A 16,693-nucleotide genomic window follows, 5' to 3' on the forward strand; every position below is an offset into this window, starting at 1 on the left:
TTTTGGACTTTCAATTCCATTCCATTGATCTAGATATCTGTCTTTGTGCTAATACCACACAATCTTGATTACTGTAGCTTTGTAGTAAGTTTTGAAATTAGGAAGTATGAGTCTTCCAACTTTGTTCTTTTTTTTTCTTCAATATTGTTTTAGTTATTTTGGGCTCCGTGAATTTTCATAAGAATTTAGGATCAGCTTGTCAATTTCGTCAAAGAATTCATCTGGGATTTTGATAGACATTGCTTTAATCTGTAGGTCAGTTTGGGGTGTATCGCCATCTTAATAATATTTAGTCTTCTAATCATAAACAGAATCTTTCCATTTATTTAAGTTTTCTTTAATTTATTACAATTATGCTTATAGTTTTCAGTGTACAAGTCTTACACTTCTTTTGTTAACATTATTTATAAGTATTTTTATTATTTTTGAAACTATTGTAAGTGGAATTTGTTACGGGTCAAGTTGTATCTCCCCAAAATCCATATGTTGAAGTCCTAACCATCAGTATCCTAGAATGTGACCTGATTCAGAGTTAGTCTCTACAGAGGTAATCAAGTTAAAATGAGAATATTAAAGTGGGCCCTAATCCAGTAAAACTGATATCTTTATAAGAAGCAGAAATCAGTATGCAGATATACACAGTGAGAACACCAAGTGAAGACTGAAGTTCTGCTGCTACAAAGCAAGGAACTACCAGAAGCTAGGAGACAGACCTGGAACAGATTCTTCCCTCACAGCTCCTAGAAGAATTCAATCCTTCCAACACTTTTAATATGGGACCTCTAGCTTCCAGAACTATGAAACAATAAATTTCTGCTTAAACCACCCAGTTTGTGGAATGTTGTTATGGCAGCTCTAGCAAACTAACACAGGCTTATTTTCTTAATGTTACTTTCAGGTTGTTCTTATCTGGTGTAGAGAAATACAAGTGATTTTTGTACACTGATCTTGTACCCTGCAATCTTGCTGAACTCATTTATTAGCTCTAATAATTTGTGTGTGTGTGTGTGTGTGTGTGTGTGTGTGTGTGTGTGTGTTCTCTAGGATTTTCTATATACTAGATTATGTTGTTTGCCAACAGGGATAGTTTTACTTCTTCATTTCCAATCTGGATGCCTTCAAGATTTGTAATTAAATATTTTTCTGGCTTTTTATTCACTCATTGTGGATACTAATTTATACTTATTCTAAAGTTTATTCTGTTTTCTCAATTAATTCTAGGTCTTTAAATGTTGGTTACCATTGGATGCATTGGCTTCCTCTTTTGTGTTTGTTTTCCTTGGGTGTGTGTGTTAAATTATAGGGACATATGGTTATGCTCATTCTTGTCTTTGCCATTTCCTGTTTACCCACATAGGAATGTTCTATTACTTCCTGCAGCGCCCCCCTCAAAGGAACATGTGTAATCCCAGCAGTCAGTTGTGAGTCCCAGTGGTGAAGCTTCCTGGAAAAGGGTTACTTGTTCTTTTGGGAGTTGGCCAGGCTCTGTCTGACCTCTGAAGCCCAAGTCACCTACTGCCTTTGTCTTGGGGCAAGTGAAGGAGGATGACAGAGGGCCTAACCCCCCCACACATTGCCCCCCCAAATCCCAAACCCTTACCCCCCAGTAGCCCAGGCCCCTCTGTTCTTGTGATTCCTTCTTTCAGAGCCTCCAACAAAACCCACCTTTTAGTCTTCTCCTGATATGATTTCCTAAAAGAGATATTTTGTTATTGTATAACTTAATGGCCACAAGGACTGGAAAACTGACCTCATTGGTTTCATCTTCTCATCTGTACCACAGACATTCCTTTCTTAGAAGGTGAACATGGAAAGAACACATTTTGGACAGCCTCTGTGCGTTGAGGTGCCTTCAGTGTCCAAGACTGCCATCGTCACCTCACTGCAAGCAAATTTGGAAAGTGTCTGCACCATGCTGGCCTGTCTATGGCTCTGAGACCCTGACTGGTACGTGGCCAGACTCTATGGGAATTTACAGAAGCAGAAAAGGCCAAACACCTTCCCAGCCTGGCTCCACCCCTAAAGAACTCCAGAGATTCCAACAAGTTTCATTGCCTTTGCTGGCAGTGCCCACCATGATGGATGTCCAAGCCCATGGTGGTGGCCATGTGATTGATACTCATGTTCAACTTGGAGGTGCTCATGGGTATTTCTGCTCACACATGAAGTGTCACACATAGCCTCCCTACCTCTGCTTCATGTATATGCAACCACATAGACATGCATTGCACGCCACGTGCCCAAGCATGGATGTGCACACATAGGTGCACCCACACACTGTTTTATTCTTCAGATTTTATTCTTCAGTTTTACTCATTCTTTTTCTGTAGTTATCTCTGCTTCTTCTTTATCTTTTCCTATTCCTTTTCCACTCTTCCTTCATCTATCTCCTCTGTTCTACTTCTCTGTTTTCTCAGCCTCAGTTTTAGTTTTCTGTGTTATTTTACTAGCCATTAGCTATGCTGCAGGCAGAGCAGCAGAGGTCGAGAGAACAGCAATCACTCCACCATGCCAGCCCCTTTTCGTGCTTGACCCCAGAGCATGGGAGGTGAGGCTGATGCTGCTTCACTGCCCCTGACTGAGGAGGGCTGGTCATGGTAGGGAGCATACAGTAGTGTGAAAATCAGGACAAGAGACCCACTGCGGTGAGCTCACACAGCACAGACACTGCTGCCCCAGGATGAGGCCCAAGGTGCCTGCCCAGAATACCTATTTTCCCATCCCTCATCCCTTGGGCAGGGGTTTATGGGCCACCCCCATCAGAGGCTGCTGTGGTTCCAATCTCCTAGTCACCAGAGGAAGCACCTCTGGTCCAACCTAGAAGAATGGGTGGGGTCTGGCTATGAACAACTCAAGACCAGGTAAAGCCTCACAATGGATGGGCTGGGCCTGTAGCTGGGTGGTCTGGACTCTGCCTAATCCCTGCCATTGACTTGGAGCAAGTTTCCCAACTTTTCAGGGCTTAGTCTCCTCCTTTGTAAAATGGCTGCCTATTTTCCCCACAGTTTATGAATGTAACAAGACCCGAGTGGCCATCTTGTCCAACTAAGTGAACATGAATCTTTCCTTGCATTTCCCATTTTTGTGCCTGTTTTTTTCTATGCATTAATTCACTCATTCATTTATTTAATGAGCATGTGCTGAGGGCATGGCACCATGCATAAAGGATGCGGCAACATTATCCAGCCCTGGTCCTTTGAAAATCCTCTTGTTTCCTCTTTCAAACACTTCTTCTCCCCTCTTCTCTAGGAAGTCTTTAGCTTATGGGCCCTCCCAACCCAGAGCCCATTATCTGCTTTCTTGAAGCTGACATTTAGAAGCAGATATATCAGAAGAATGGAGAAAACTTTCTAATCATTTATAATCGGTTTAGATTAAAAACAAATATTGTTGGAGCACCTGGGTGGTTCAGTGGGTTAAGCCTCCAACTTTAGCTCAAGTCATGATCTCACGGCTTGTGAATTCAAACCCCGTGTCAGGCTCTGTGCTGACAACTCAGAGCCTGGAGACTGCTTTGGATTCTGTTTCTCCCTCTCTCTCTGCCTCTCCCCTAATTATGCTCTGTTTCTGTCTCTCTCAAAATAAATAACATTAAAAAAGACAATTATTGTTAACAGCAGCACCTACATAGGAACTTTTTATCTACATTAGGGTTTTTTTTTTATATCCAAATGAGAAGAGTCATTTAATTTGTGAGGAGAGATGGAAGTTGGATTTTAACAAACACATCAATTTCCAGAAAGGAGTGCTCAACTGGTGGGAACATAACTCCCTCTGTGTGTGGCTCTCCCCTTTTTAGGGGAGAAAGGAGTGGAGAAGGGGGCATCCACACACCATTGGTGTCCTGACATATTCTGGGTCAGGAGTCTGGGAGGTGAGAGAAACAGGCAATGTGGCCTACAGGGCTCCATGCCCTTCATCTTCAAGACCAACCATACCTTTCTTCCAAGGAGGCCCAGTGTGCTATGTGGGAGACAGGGCACTGACTATACTTCCTGAGAAATGCTATCAGCATCCAAGCATTTATTACTCTCAAATGAATGTTTCCATTATTCAAACCAGTCTCCAGTCTTGGAGAGCTTGCCCTGCTGGACTAGTTTAGCACATTCTGGGGGGGTATGTGTGTGTGTTGTCAACCTCTGTTCCACTGTCGTGTGCTGGGCACTTTCCTGGTGTCTTCCATGTGTTACCTTCTACTTTATCTGAAGAAGGGGCCTCAGCTTATTCTACTTTACTGATGTGGCAACTGCTGCTTGCAGGGTACAAGTGGCAGTAAGTGGCAGATCTGGGATGGAAATTAGCTATGGCTGCCTCCAAGCCCTCTGGGGCCACAGCCCTTTCTGCTTCTAGTGTAGGTATCCCTGATATCTTCCTTTGCCTCTCAGTATGGGACACCAGACCTTCCCTCCAGACTCCCATGCTCTGTGGGCTCCAAGCAATTCCCTTACTGAGAGGTACCTTGGGCTTCCAAAGAAGAGAATCATGGGGACAGGGATGCTCACAAACTGACCTACAGCAGCATAGGAGTGAAGGAAAGGGAAGTGACTGGGGAGAAGCTATGGGGAAGATCCCCTGCACTCCACCCCCAGGATAGCAGATCCACTGTGATGCCACCATGCAGGAGCTGTTCCACCTTCACAGTCCCCAGGTGGAGACCTGCTGCCAGGGACTCAGGGCCAGAAGGAATAGGTTCAATTCACAGGTCCCCAGTATGCAGCCAGGAAGGAGGTCGTATTTACTGAGCATGTATGTTGGGCCAGACACCTTTTAGTGGAATTCCTCCCTTGGGCGGAGGAATGCTGTGAGACAGACATGATTGTTATGCCTTCATTGAGTAGGTGAAAATAGACACTGGGAGATTGACAGTACATGATTATTTGTGCATTGTTGGCCTTCCTGCCAGACTCTTGGATTCAGGAGCAGAGACCTTCTAAGCCTAGCACCAAGCAATGACATTTGTTGTCTGACCCCCAAATCTAAATGGCCTTTGACTACCCAGAGAAGGAAGGCTATGTAGCTCAGTTGTGGTGTATTCTTTACTCCAGATTCATTGCCCCAGGAATTCTCTGCCCTTGGATCCATGTAGTACAGAACAGAGACATTGTTCTGTTCTACATGTTCTGTTCATTGATGTGAGGCAGATCTGGGTTACAGTCCTGGACTCACCACTCTGAGTCTCAGTTTCTTGTCTGTAAAATGGTAGAAGCAGCAGTACCCATCCCACAAGGTTGCTATGGGGATCAGAAGAGAGAAGAGATTAGCGTATGCAGGGTATAGGAAGTGGTCAGTAGAGGGCAGCCCCTCAGGAACAGAGGAGGAACAATGTTGCATCACTCAGTTGTGCTGGGAACGGGGAGTTTCAATTCAAATGGAGCCTTGCTTAACCCAGCAGCCATGTTAGAACCTGCAGTGTGATCCCAGTGAGGCTTCCTTCCTCTTTTAGTGGCTCTTACTGCTGTCAGGATTTCTCCATATAAAGTTCTGGACCCATAAAAGCACTTTCTTTCCCAACTCAAGGGCCCTTGGAAAGCAAAACATCTCAGAATCAGCAGTGTGAGCATTCAAACCGGAGAGAGAATATGTTTTGGCCAGGATGCAAATCCATGAGATCAGTCTGTGGTGATCAGGCAGAATTTGACATTTTGGAGAACATATCACATATTTCTTTCCAGGGAGTTTGCCCAACATCCGGTCCCCTTATGGCATCCATTCACACCTAATGTTTGGCCTCCCAGCCCCTAAGTGACTTGGTGCCTCATACTTTAGAAAGTGCAGCTAGATAACTCTGATTGTGATGACAGGGAGGGGCATGCCAGCCGCCTGTGGCATTTGCAGGGCACTTGGGCACACCCCTACCCTGACCCTTCCTAATGTGGGTAAGGAGGCCCTTCTATCCTGACCACCAGCTGGCCTGGGCTCTGTCCTTGGTGCTGACTAGCATCACACATCCTGGTGGCCAGCTGCTAAGGACACCTAAGGCAGAAGTGGTCTTTCCAATCTTTGTATGAAGCTGGATTTGGCTGCAGAGTTGTAAATTCCTGAGCCTCCATGGTACCTGAAGCCTGACACCACTGACACCACCTGCATTTCTCAGTTTCAGAAGCAGGTGCTGAGGTGCTGATTGGCCTTGGGAGCAGCAGAGCATGCACAACCTGCTGCTTGCTTATAGGGCAGTGGCCAGCAGGCCACGGTATCTAGAGCGGAAGCAGCTGTAGTGGGGCACTCCTCCATCACAGGCAGAAGCTCTCCAGAGGGCAGGGGTATCAGTCTTGGCCATTGCCTCAAATAAGTGTTGTTTTGATGCTGTATGCTTCCTTTCTATGTAGTAAAGTGTTTTTGTTTTAATACCCAATCTTCTGTGAAATTAGAGAAATTGGACATCTTTAAGAGAAAATTGAACCCTGGCCTTGGGGGTAGATAGGGCTGGACTCTGCACCACCTCCTGGGGGCAGGGTCCTTTTGGCTCCTCCATAAGACATCCTGCCTTAGGATAAGGACTGAACTTCAGAAGCCCCCATGTGCCTCTCACAAGGACATCCTGGTTCAATCATGCTTATAGTATCCTGCCCAAGAGTCAGGTCATGTTTTTAGCATAAATACACATAAAGCTGCTTGGATGAAGTTGGAACTGGGGGCTCTGAGGTCTCACACTCAGCCTCCTTCCCACTCCCCAGGAGCTCACAAAGGTCACACTGAAAACCATGACCATAGAAAGAACTTTGTAAACTGTGGGGCCAGGAGGGGTGAACAGAAAAGTGTAGCCTGGAGGCATTTTGAAGCTCCCCCCCCAGTCCCGCCCCCCACCCCCACACTTCCTTACCTTTCAGCTCCTCCTGGCCCTGCTAATTTGGCAAAGGTACATACTGTGGAATAGCTTAAGGTATGAATTCTTAGCTCAGATGAGATAGAATGTCTCAGTTCAGAAAACTTGCCCATAATTATGCTCTAGAGGCAGGAAAAAATACTTTATTTTTGTGCTTGATGCAACAGACTCCCAGATAAAATGGCTACATTTGTATGCAACTCTAACTTCTTTACAAATTTCTACTGAAATGACCAATAACAGAATAGAGAAATAGGAAAAGCATGCGTCAATGATAGAAGTGGAAGTGTGGCATTTCCAAATCAGAAATTCAGGTATTTAAGGTAGTTTTCCAGAAAAAAAAATGGGATAAGACCAAATAGAAAGAAAGGCTGACTTGACTCCTGACAGAGCCCCAAGATCATACCATTTGTAGATCCAGGATCTGAAGGCAAGGGCAGCTGGGGGCACATCTGGATTCCATTCTCCTAATAGGAGTCATGGTAAAGGTGGAGCATAAGGTTGTGCTTGATTTGTATACAACAAAAAAAGGTTGCTGCACGAAGCAAAGAATGAGGATACTGCCCCAAATATGGTTGTCATAATAAATATGGTTAAGAGCAATGGCTCTGATCAGGGTTATCAATGTCTGGATTTTTATCTAATCCTCAATAACTGGGTGATCTTGGAGAAGTTATTTGGTTATCTCTGAACTTCAGTGAAGGTTATATTAGGGTCCACTTCATAGAGCTATGAGAATTAAATACAATAATCCACATTATGGACTCAGCACAGGGCTGGTACTTAATAGGTAAATATTATTTTCTGAATATAGAAGTGGTTTCCACTGTTGGGTAAGCAAGATGACCCATTTATATGTATGCATGCATGTATGTATGTATGAATGTATGTATGTATGTGTGTATATGTATGTATGTATCTACAAATTTTTTTTTCTTCTTCAGTTTATTTGTTTATTTTGAAAAGGGAGGAAACAAGTGGGGGAGGGGTAGAGAGACAGAATCCCAAGAAGACTCTGAACCGAGCTGGAGCCTGATGCAGGACTCTATCCCATGATCATGACCTGAGCTGAAATCAAGAGCTGGATGCTTAACCCACTGAGCCACCCAGGTGCCCCAATATATCTATTTATCTAAAATAGAGAAATCCAGCTTTACTAATGGCTAATATGCAGACATAATTCAAATGTCAGGTAAATTTTGGTCTTGTCTGGTAAAGGCCACATGCTGGGGGCAGAGCGGTAGCTCCCACTGCAGAAAGTGATCAGCGGTCCTTTCACACATTTCCAGACTTCAGAATTTTGTTCCTAGTGTCGTTTCCATGGCCCCTGCTAAGGATGGGCATAGATTATGTTTTCTTAAATAGTTGAATCTTTGCTTATATTGTCTTTGGCTTTTGTCTTAGGGTAATGCTGGCCTCGCAGAATGAGTTAAAGAAAATATTCCCTTCCATTTTCTGGATTAGATTGTAGAGAATTGTATAATTCTTTCTTGAATGTTTGGTAGATTCCATCAGTAAACCCATCTGAACCTGGTGTTTTCTGTTTTGTAAGGTTATAAATTATTGATTCAATTTCTTTAATAGGTTTGCACCTATTCAGATTGTGTATTTCTCCTTTGTGTGAGTTTTGGCACATTATGTTTTTCAGAGAATTGGTCTGTTTCATCTAGGTTATCAAATTTGTAGAGATAGAGTTGTTTATAATATTTCTCTATTATTCTTTTAATGTCCATAGGATCTGTAGTGATGTCCCTCTTTCATTTCTTTTTTAAAAATATAATTTATTGTCCCCTCTTTCATTTCTGATGTTAGTAATTTGTGTCCACTCTATTTCTTCCCCTAGATAGAAGCTTATCCATTTTACTGATATTTTCAAAGAACTATTTTTTTGTTTCATTGATTTTCTCTATTGATCTGCTCTAATTTTGATTACTTCTCTTCTTTGACTTACTTGGATTTGACTTGCTCTTCTTTTCCTAGTTTTCCAAGGGAGAATCTTGAATGATTGATTTTAAGTCCTTCTTTTTTAATATATGCATCCAATTTTCCTTTCATTTTCACTGGAGGTTGGGGGGTGGGGCTGAAAGTTCCAGGCTTCAAATCAAGGTTTGGTCATTCTGGCAACCAGCCTCCATTCTGAAGCTATCTAGGGGCCTGCCAAGAGTCATCTTATTAGAACAAAAGATGCTTCTATCACTCAGGAAATTCCAAGATATTTAGGAGCTCTGTGTCAGGAATTGGGGACAAAGACCAAATATATATTTCTTATTATGCCACAGAAGTACAGGCAGATCAGAGGAGACAATCCAGCTGAGAATCCTGGCTCTGAATGGGAAGAGAAGGCAGGATGAGACCTAGGAGGCATAGTGGGGGTCCCAGGTATTTTTTGAAAATTAAGAAGGTTAGATGTTTATATGGAGGACATTAAAGGGAGAAATGAAAGAAGGTGTATTTGAATGCACAGTATTAAAGAGGAGGTAGGAAGGGACGGCATCTAGGGCAGAGGACAAAAGAGTGACCTGTGAGAGAAAGGGGTTGTGTTCTCCATTATGACAGGAGGGAGGGAAGAATGGGTGCAGACAAATGTATAAATTTGGTGGTAGTTGAGACAGTTCCTGATGATGGTTTTGAATTTCCCTATGAGGTAAAGGAGGAAGAATCATCATTGTCAGGGAGGGAAATAGAAGCCTGGAGGTTGGGAAAGGTCTGGAGGACTTGAAATTTCTGGGAATGTTTGGAGAATTTAGAGATAAGTAGATTGAAAAACTCAAACCATAAAAGGAAAGAGTCTAAATGGGACTCCACTACACAAATTAAGACATTCTTTCCATCAAAAGACAGCATGAAGGGAGTAACAATAGGCACAAATGGGGATAAGATCGTCCAAATAACAGGACATTTCCCAAAATATAACAGATTTAAATCTCATTGCACTAGCACCTAGAATATATAGAAAGCTTCTAAATCAATAAGAAAAAGAACAATCAATAGAAAACTGAGCAAAAACCTTGAATAGGCATTTTACTAAAAAGTAAACCCAAATGACTAATAGACATCTGAAAAGATGTTTGTTATCATTTATCATCAGGAAAATAAAAAAATCCACAAAGAGATGATACTATACAACCAACAGATTGGAAAAAAATTGAGAAGTAAACATTTAATGAAGTATTGGCAAGGATTACATATTAGTTTCCTATTGCTGTTGTAACAAACTGTCACATATTTTGGCTTAAAATGACACAGATTTACTATCTGATAGTTCTAGAGGTTAGAAATCCAAGCATCAGTCTCACTGGGATAAATTTAAGGTGTTGGCGTGTTGGTTTCTTCTGAAGGCTGCAAGAGAGAATCTGTTTCCCTGACTTTTCCAGCTTCCATAGGCTGCCTACATTCCTTAGCTTGCAGTTCCTTTCTCCATCTTCAAAGTCAGTAGTGTAGCATCCTCAAATCTCTCACTCTTTCTGACCTCTGTTTCTATCATCACATCTCCTTCTATGACTTTGACCCTCCTGTCTCTCTCTTTAAAAAAATTTTTTAATGTTTATTTATTTTTGAGAGACAGAGAGAGAGAGATAGTGAGTGGGGAAGTGCAGAGAGAGAGAGAGAGGGAGACATAGAATCTGAAGCAGGCTCCAGGCTCCGAGCTGTCAGCACAGAGCCTGATGCGGGGCTCGAACGTGAGATTGTGAACTGAGTGAAAGTTGGAAACTTAACCCACTTAACTGACTGAGCCACCCAGGTGCTCCCTCCTTTCTCTCTCTTATAAAGGCCCTTGTGATTATGTTCCTCCCTGTCCAATCTCCCCAAGTCAAGATCTTTAACTAATTACATCTGCAAAGTCCCTTTTATTATGTACTGAAACATGTTCCCTCATTTGTGGGATTAGGACATAGATTTCTGGGGGCCATTATTCTGTGTACCATAGATTGGAACAATAAAACTCTATACACTGCTGGTAGGAGCGTAACCACTTTAGAAAACAATTGGATATTTCCCAGTAGGGTTGAACATGTGCATTTCCCAAGAACCAGCAATTGTAAATCCAGCCTACACCTAAGAGAACTCTTGCTCCTAAGCACCATGAAACAGGTACTGGGATAATCAAAGGGATCTAGTCCTAGTAGCTCTCTGATTGCATCTCCTTTTTATTCTTGGAGTTGCTCACTCTTTTCTAGCCACACAGGATGTATGGTAAAGAATTTGACTGGCCTTTGTCCCCTGATTCCTGGGAGGGAGACTCTAAATCTTTGGAATTTCCTGAGTGATAGGAGTATCTTTTTTATTCATGTTATTCAGACCACAGCTGAGTTTAATCTAACAAGGTGACTCAGGATAGAGGCTAGTCATACCACAAAGACCAATCATGTGATTAGAGGGTTGGGACCTTGAGTCACATGACATCAGTCCAACTTCTGGGGAGGTGAGGAGGTTGGAGACTGAACCACATGGGCAATGGATAATCCAATCATGCTTATGTAATAAAACCCTGGACACAGAAATAAAACTCTGAACACAGAAGCTCCAGTGAACTTCCCTGATTAACAATACTCCATGCTAGTAAGGTGACACATACTGACTCTGTGTAGAGAGGACATGGAAACTTTGTGTTTGGGATCCTCCCAGATCTTGCCCTATGAGACTCCTTTTTTGGCTAGTCCTGATGTGAATCCATTTTGTTATGGTAGGATTGTAATCATGAGTACTGTGCTTACCCAAATTCTGTGACTTCTTCTAGTGAATTATCAAACTTGAGAGGGTAATGGGAACCTCTAAATTTGTAGCCAATTGGTCAAAAGTTGGGTGGCCTGGGGACCCCCAAGCTTGCAGCTTGTGTCTGAAGTTATTGCAGTCTCATGGGGACTGTGGCCTTAACCTGTGAAGTTTGGCTTAACTGTGTAGTTAGTACCAGAAGTGCATTGCACAGACCGTCTGTATTAGTCCTACCTTGAAATGGGTATACTGGCTCCTCCCTCTGCAGGAACACTTCATCCCAGATGGCCACATGGCACCATCTTCAACCCCTTCAATTCCTGGCTTAGATGTGAACTCAGTGGGAAATATAGAATTGCAACCTCTAACCTTGGTACTTTTCACGTTTTCCCCTGCTTTCGTTCTTAATTAGCACTTCTCATTTAAAAAAAATTTAATGTTTATTTATTTTTGAGAGAGAGAGAGACCGAGTGCAAGCAGGGGAGGGGCAGAGAGAGAGAGGGAGACACAGAATCCGAAGCAGGCCCCAGGCTCTGAGCTGTCAGCACAGAGCCCAACACAAGGCTCAAACCCACGAACTGCAAGATCATGGGCCAAAACTGGATGCTTAACCCAAGTGAGCCACCCAGACACTGCAGCACTTCTCATTTTTAACATACAATATAATTTATCTTTTAAAAAATGTTTATTGTAGTCATCTGCTCCTAGGATACCCCTGTGGGAAGGGAATTTTAGCTTTTTTGAAAATTTTACCAATTTTGTCCTAATTGCTAAAGTAGTGCCTAGCACATAGTAGGTGCTCAAGAAATATTTGTTCAGTGAATGAATGAATAATAGCAAAAATATGTTAGCTCCCTAAACATCAACTAATGTAGACCAAATAAATATAACAAAATACCAAACAGCAGTCAACATGAATAAGCAAACTACCCTCATCAACATGGTGGAACTCACATAATATTGATGATACAAGTAAGTGACTAAACAGAGTATGATTCTCTTCACAAAGGTTCAAAAAAAGGCGTACTTATCTAGGGATAAAAGCTTAAACAGGGTCAAGGAAATAAATATCAGGGTAATGATTGCCTCTGGGGGGTGGTGGTAGGGAAAGGATATGTAGGCAAGCAATTGGGAAAGGACACAAAAGGCACTTCCCATGTGCTGGCAGTGCCCTATTTCTCAACCTAAGTCCTGGTTCCATTGGTATTCTCATTGTGATGATTTCTGAAACTGTACATATACATTTCGTACAGTCTCCTGTATATGTAACGTACATACTCACAAGTTAAGAAAAGGAAAGAAAGAACTATCGGAGGATGATTGAGCAGTGTTGAGTTCTCAGTTCCACTGATGAATTTATTGTGAATTTAGAGTGATAGCAGGGCTGTATGACTGCCTCTAGCAGCTCTTAGGTACCTGAGGGGACATCTGGAGAAGGCAGTGTTGGATTTATCTGTCACTGGAGTTTTGCCAGGTGGGAGATATGAAGGTCAAAGGAGCAAGAAAATCCAGGGTATTGGCAAGGGAACAATTGAAAACCTGTTGTATGGAAATAAGGCTAAAAAGAAGGCAAGTGACGTCAGGAGGGAGAAAGCTGAAATTCTGGGAAGATCTGGTTTGGATGGGGGATCAGATTGCTGAAGGGCCTAGTGCAATAGCTGGCCTGGACTCCATGGAAGTAAAAAGCTGTAAAGCCAGCGCCGTTGTTGTGATGAGCGTCTTGAAGGGGACACATTCAAGGGAAGACAATGTCTGGGTGTAACAGGAACAGTGGGTGGCTGAATTGTCATGGATGTATGTGTTTCAGCTCCCATAACCCGCAGAAACTCCTCTACCCCAAAGCCAGCCCAAATAGAGCAGCACTCAGAGTACTACCAGTGTCCAGCTATGCAAATGCACCTTGGGATGTGCTCCCCAGCACAGCCACGAGACTGCTTGGGGCAAAAGGATGGTGGGCTCTTCTCTTTTTCTCTGACCCAAGTACTTCTGGCTTTATCTGTAGCACAGGCCAAGATGCAAACATTTCTCGTTACCATGAGCATGACTGCCCTGTTCTAAGCAACCACCATGCATCACTTGACTCTTGCAGCAGCCTTTAGCTGTTCCCTCCAATTCCCCTGTGTAGCCTACAGACCTCCCATTCGGCGGCAACAGTGGCAACACTATATTCACTGGTGGTAATGAGTCATTCTGATTCCCTCCAGAACAACAGATATAGCAAAAGGGAGGAGAAAACCAAAAACTTGTGGACAGCACCTAAACAAAAAAGAGATGACAAGGCAGTCACGAGAAGCATCTAATTATATTGGAGACCGAAAGTTACTTTTGAATTGACAGACAGTGGAATTTACTCTTTCTGGTGTACAGTAACTTTAAGTCTTGACAAACGCACAGTCACGTGACCACCAGCACAAATCAAGATACAGACACACGTTCATGGTCCCTAATATTTTCCCCATGCTGAAGTTAATCTTCCTTACCCCTCATCCCCCCAACTCCTGGGGACTGCTGATCTGTTCTCTATCTTTACAATTCTGCATTTTCTAGAAGTCCTGGAAATGGAATCATACAGTTTGAATACTCTTGAGTCTGGCTTCTTTCACTCCACATAATGCTTCTGAGAATCATTCATGTTGTTGTTGAGTACCGTTCCACTGTATGGATGTGCCACAGTTTATCCATTCACTCACTGAAGGACTTTTAGGTTGTTTCCAGTTTGTCTCAAAAACTGGCAGAATACGAATTACATTCAGTAACAATATAGATTTGGACTTGATTAACCAACGTGACCTAAATGATATATACCGAATAGTCATTCTTTTCAAGGGCATAGGGGACATTTACCAAAATAGAATGTATTCTGGGCATAAATGCATAGATTTCAGAGAATTGAAATCATCAGGGTACATCCACTGCCTGTTGTGTAATTAAATTAGAACTCAAGAATAGGAAGATAGCTAGAAAACCTAATATTTGGAAACTAACCAACACCCTTCCAAATAACTCATAGGCCAAAAGAGAACTCAAAATGGAAATTAAAAAATATCTTGAGCTAATTGATAATAAAAAATTTTAAAACTTGAGATAGTAAAGCAGTGCTTAAAAGGAAATATATAGGTTTAAATGCACATAATAAAGGGGTGCCTGGGTGGCTCAGTCGGTTAATGGTCTGACTTTGGCTCAGGTCATGATCTCACACTTTGAGTTTGAGCCCCGCGTAGGGCTCTATGCTGACAGCTCAGAGCCTGGAGCCTGCTTTGGATTCTGTCTGTCTCTCTCTCTCTCTCTCTGCCCCTCCCACATTCTCATTCTGTCTCTCTCAAAAATAAACATCAAAAAAAATTTTAATGCATATAATAAAAAAGAATGTTGAAAATCAATGAGCCTAGCTTCCAACTTAAGGGGGGAAAAAAGGCAGTAAATATCTCCCCCCAAAGCAGAAATACAGACATAATAAAACAAATAAAACAAACATAATGATCAATGAAATAGAAGGCACAATAGAGAAAACAAAGTCAAAACTTTTCTTTGAAAAAGATTATAAAATTCATAAAACTCTAGCAAGACTGATCAAGAAAAGAAAGAGGAAACAAAGATTCCCAATATCCTAATGAAATGTGGTACATCACTACATATTCTACAGATATCTGAGGGATAATAGGAGGATGTTATAAACAACTTGTCAGTAAATCTGAAAATTTAGCCAAATTAAAAATATTTCAAAAAGACAATTTATCAAAAGTGGAAGAACTGGATAATCTTCATGGCCCTATTTCTATTAAAGAAAATGAAACTAATTTAGAATCTTCCAAGGTACAGATGGTTATTAATATTCTCATTGAAAATCAATTGAGCACAAATTTGTGATTTGTTTACTATCACGTATGTACATTTTACTTAAAAAGGTTATAAATGTTCACTTAATAACAAATGCTCACTTAAACAAATATAGGGGTGGGTGGGAGTATAGATGAAACAAAATTTGCCATGTATTGATAATTGCCAATGATGGGCCCCTGGGCTTCTTAGCTCCCACTTTTGTAAGTGTTTAAAATTTTCCATAATAAAATGTTTTTGTAAAGAAGAGCCGGACCATAACATTAGTCTGCAAAACCCTCCACCAGCTTGGCATTGAGTCAAAGCCACGATGGGTCAATGGCCAACCAGGTTCTCCGTGATCTAGTCACCCTGGCACCTCATGATATCCCACTCTCTACCACACTCGTAGCTCATTTGCACACCACTCTGTCTCCTAAGTTATTGTTTGCACATGCCCAAAGCATAGTCTCATCTCAGGGCCTTTGCACTTGTGGTTGTTCCTTTTCCCTCAGATGTTCATTCTTTGGATTCAGCTTGGCTTGCTTCAGTCAGGTCTTGGCTCAGATGTCACCCCTTCAGCAAAGACGTCCCTGATCTGCACAATCAAATAACTAACTCCACAAATTGGACTCCCTAAACCCTCTCTCTGCCATGCTTTCCTCCAGAGCATCTGCATCATCTGACATATGAAATATATTCTTGTGCTTTTATTTACTGCCTGCTTCCCACAAGAACGCGAACTTCAACCGACAGGGAGATTCACAACTGTATCCCCGGGCTCAGAGTGGCACCCAGCATACAATAGGCACCCCATAAACACAAACTGAATGTATAGGACTAAGAAAGGTCCTCAGCTTCTCCAAGGGGTGCTATGGGGTACTTCATCAGTTCTTCCACCCAAACCCCTTCATCCTGTGGGCTTCCTGGCCCTACACCTGTTCCACTTTCATTTGAGTCTGGGCTGCTTGTAAGGGTCACTCCTGACCCCCGAGGTTGTTGCCAGGGAAGGAAGATGCCTGTTCAGAGAACAGGAAGCTTCACGCCGGACGAACCCCCCATCTTCCTCATAGTGGTTTTGGAGATACGGGGACTCTGGAATCTCTCAGAGTGGTTCTGGAGCCTTGCTTTGCATGCCTGATTCTGCAGGGTCATTTCACTTGCCTGACCATCAGTTTACTCATCTGTGCAATGGGAACAAAACCAACACCAACCTGATAGGGTAATTGTGATGGTTAAAATAATCAAAGGGACCAGGATTCGCCCACGGAAGTGGTTTCAGAAGCCAAAAATTTGGCAGCTCTAGGGGGTCCCTAAAGCTGCTTTCACATTAGGCGGCCA

The sequence above is a fragment of the Panthera pardus genome, unplaced genomic scaffold, assembly GCF_024362965.1.
Source record: "Panthera pardus isolate Hobbes unplaced genomic scaffold, ASM2436296v1 HiC_scaffold_22, whole genome shotgun sequence".
Lineage (NCBI taxonomy): Eukaryota > Metazoa > Chordata > Mammalia > Carnivora > Felidae > Panthera > Panthera pardus.